The sequence below is a fragment of the Ascaphus truei genome, chromosome 5 (assembly GCF_040206685.1).
Source record: "Ascaphus truei isolate aAscTru1 chromosome 5, aAscTru1.hap1, whole genome shotgun sequence".
NCBI classification, from domain to species: domain Eukaryota; kingdom Metazoa; phylum Chordata; class Amphibia; order Anura; family Ascaphidae; genus Ascaphus; species Ascaphus truei.
In genome coordinates this window covers 277,654,269-277,657,942 of record NC_134487.1, presented here as the reverse complement: position 1 = coordinate 277,657,942, position 3,674 = coordinate 277,654,269, and positions in this window count along the sequence as shown.

Sequence of the window (3,674 nt, the reverse complement as noted above, 5' to 3'; positions counted from 1 at the left end):
GTGTGTGTACACGTGTGTGTGTGTGTGTACACGTGTGTGTCGTGTGGTGTACACGTGTGTGTGTGTACACGTGTGGTGTGAGTTGTGTGTGTACACGTTGTTGTGTGTCGTGTGTACACGTGTGTGTGTGTGTACACGTGTGTGTGTGTGTGTGACACGTGTGTGTGTGTGTACACGTGTGTGTGTGTGTGTGTGTACACGTGTGTGGTGTGTACACGTGTGTGTGTACACGTGTGTGTGTACAACGTGTGTGTGTACACGTGTGTGTGTGTGTACACGTGTGTGTGTTGTGTACACGTGTTGTGTGTGTACACGTGTGTGTGTGTCGTACGTGTTGTGTGTACACGTGTGTGTGTGTACACGTGTGTGTGTACACGGTGTGTGTGTGTGTGTGTGTACACGTGTGTGTGTGTTGTGGTACACGTGTGTGTGTGTGTGTACACGTGTGTGTGTTGTGTGTGTGTACACGTGTGTGTGTGTGTACTCGTGTGTGTGTGTACACGTGTGTGGTGTACACGTGTGTGTGTGTGTACACGTGTGTGTGTGTGTGTGTGTACACGTGTGTGTGTGTGTGTACACGTGTGTGTCGTGTGTGTGTACACGTGTGTGTGTAGCTCGTGTGTTTACACGTGTGTGTGTACACGTGTGTGTGGTGTACGTGTTGTGTGTGTGTGTACACGTGTGTGTGTACACGTGTGTGATGTGTGTGTACACGTGTGTGTGTGTGTGTACACGTGTGTGTGTGTCGTGTGTGTACACGTGTGTGTGTGTACACGTGTGTGTGTGTGATGTGTACACGTGTGTGTGTGTGTGTACACGTGTGTGTGTGTGTGTGTGTACACGTGTGTGTGTGTGTGTACACGTGCGTGTGTGTCTACGTATACGTGTGTGTACGTGTCTGCGTGTCTGCGTGTCTACGTGTGCCTGCGTGTCTACGTGTGCCTGCGTGTCTACGTGTGCCTGCGTGTCTACGTGTGCCTGCGTGTCTACGTGTGCCTGCGTGTCTACGTGCTGCCTGCGTGTGTATGTGTACGTGTGTGTGTCTACGCGTGTGTGTCTACATGTGTGTGTCTACATGTGCCTACGTGTGTGTATATACGTGTGTGTGTACGTGTGTATACGCTGTGTGTACGTGTGTAGGGCAGGGAGGGGTGGGGGCGAAGGGCAGGAGGGTGGGGGGCGAAGGGCAGGGAGATAAGGGCAGGGAGGGTGGGAGCGAAGGGCAGGGAGGGTGGGGGCGAAGGGCGGGAGCGAAGGGCAGGGGTGAAGGGCAGGGACGGGGGGGGTGAAGGACAGGGGCCGGGGAGGGGCGAAGGCAGGGCCGGGGGCGAAGGCAGGCCGGGGGGCGAAGGGCAGGGCCGGGGGGGGGGTGTGAAGGGCAGGGCCGGGGGGGGGGGTGAAGGGCAGGGCCGGGGGGTGAAGGCAGGGACGGGGACGGGGGGGGTGAAGGGCAGGGACGGGGGGGCGGGGGGGTGAAGGGCAGGGACGGGGGGAGGGGAGGGTGAAGGGCAGGGCCGGGGGGGGGGGTGAAGGGCAGGGCCGGGGGGGGGGGTGAAGGGCAGGGCCGGGGGGGGGGGTGAAGGGCAGGGCCGGGGGGGGGTGAAGGGCAGGGCCGGGGGGGGGGCAGGTCCGGGGGGGGTGAAGGACAGGGCCGGGGGGGGAGGGTGAAGGGCAGGGCCGGGGGGGGGGGCAGGGCGGGGGGGGGGCAGGGCGGGGGGGGGGTGAAGGGCAGGGCCGGGGGGGGGGTGAAGGGCAGGGCCGGGGGGGGGGGGTGAAGGACAGGGCCGGGGGGGGGGGTGAAGGGCAGGCCGGGGGGGGGGGGGGTGAAGGGCAGGGCCGGGGGGGGGGGGGGTGAAGGGCAGGGCCGGGGGGGGGGGGTGAAGGGCCGGGGGGGGGTGAAGGCAGGGGGGGGGTGAAGGGCAGGGGGGGGGGGTGAAGGGCAGGGAGGGGGGGTGAAGGGCAGGGCCGGGTGAAGGGCCAGGGCGGGGTGCCTCTGGGGGGGGGGGAGGGGGGGGAGCACCGGGGGAGCGGGTGGGTGAGCACCGGGAGAGAGGGTGCTCTGGGGGGGGAGGGGGGGAGCACCGGGGGAGAGGGTGCTCCGGGAGAGCGGGGGTGATGTTGAGGTCCCGCGGAGTGGTGATAGGGGGTAGTTCCGTTGTTGCGGGCCAGCGGCCAGGAAAGGGGGGGGGGCGGACAGAGGGTGAGGAGGGGGTGAGGTGCTCCGGAGCAGCATCGTGCGGTGGATGTTCGGGTGAGTGGGGGGGGGGGGTGAGGGGCTCCGGAGCAGCATCGTGCGGTGGATGGTGGGGGGGGGGGGGGGGGGTGAGGGGCTCCGGAGCATCGTGCGGTGGATGTATGGTGAGGGGGGGTGGGGTAGTTTTGGGTGTGCTCCGGGGATGTTCGGGTGAGGGGGGGGGGTGTGATGGAGCATCGTGCGTTGTATGTTCAGCAGCGTGCGTTTGCTGTTGGTGTGAGGGGGGGGGGGTGATGGAGCATCGTGCGTTGTATGTTTGGGTGAGTGGGGTTGGTGATGGGCTGCAGTAGCGGGAGAGCTGTGGCTGTGCGTTTGTAGTGTGCATGAGGTTGGGGGGGGTGATGGTGGAGGGGGGGTGCATGAGGTTGAGGGGGGGTGGTGGTGGAGGGGGGTGCATGAGGTTGGGGGGGGTGTGGTGGAGGGGGGTGTTTGTAAGAGGCAGTGCGGTGAGTGTTAGGTGCTTAGAAGCATTCCCAAGGTCACTGAGGGGTGGGACAATGTGGCAGTGGTGTTGGCCAAAGGCCAATGAGAGTCAGTGAGGGGTGGGACAGTGGGGTGAGGGGTGGGACAGTGTGGCAGTGGTGTTGGCCAAAGGCCAATGAGAGTCAGTGAGGGGTGGGACAGTGGGGTGAGGGGTGGGACAGTGTGGCAGTGACACACACACACACACACAACACACACACTGCAGCCGTTTTTCACACACACACACTGCAGCCCGTTTTTCACACACACGCACGCACGCACACACACACACACACCTTGGTGCTGTCTGGTGTCTCTGCAGTTGCAATGCCGGGCAGGCTGCAGCCCCATTGGATGGGAGCGGTCACGTGACCGCTCCTCTGCTTCCCCTCAGAGGTTTTTTTTTTTTTTTTTTAATGAGCTAGCAGCCCTTGTTTCCCGCTGCTGGCGGCCCTGATCGCGGCGCCCTGGTGCGCCCAGTTTGGGAAACACTGCTGTACCTGATTCGGCAGTCTGTGGTAGCAGACGTGAAGGTTTTGATAGCTGTGAAGCGTGGCCCCAGAGCAGGTTGAGGATTAGAGGATTAGGTGTTGCAAAAGCAAAGCGTTCCCAAAACTCAGTGAGGGGTGGGACAGTGTGGAAGTATTAGGGCATTGGTGTTGGACGCAGGCCAATGAGAGGTGTGCGGGGGCGGGCATTGGACGCAGGCCAATGAGAGTCAGTGAGGGGTGGGACGCAGGCCAATGAGAGGTGTGTGGGCGGGGGCGCATTGGACGCAGGCCAATGAGAGTCAGTGAGGGGTGGGACGCAGGCCAATGAGAGGTGTGCGGGGGCGGGCATTGGACGCAGCCAATGAGAGTCAGTGAGGGGTGGGACAGTGTGGCATTGGTGTTGGACGTAGGCCAATGAGAGGTGTGCGGGGGCAGGCATGGCCTGAGCAGGAGTGACAGGCCCAAGG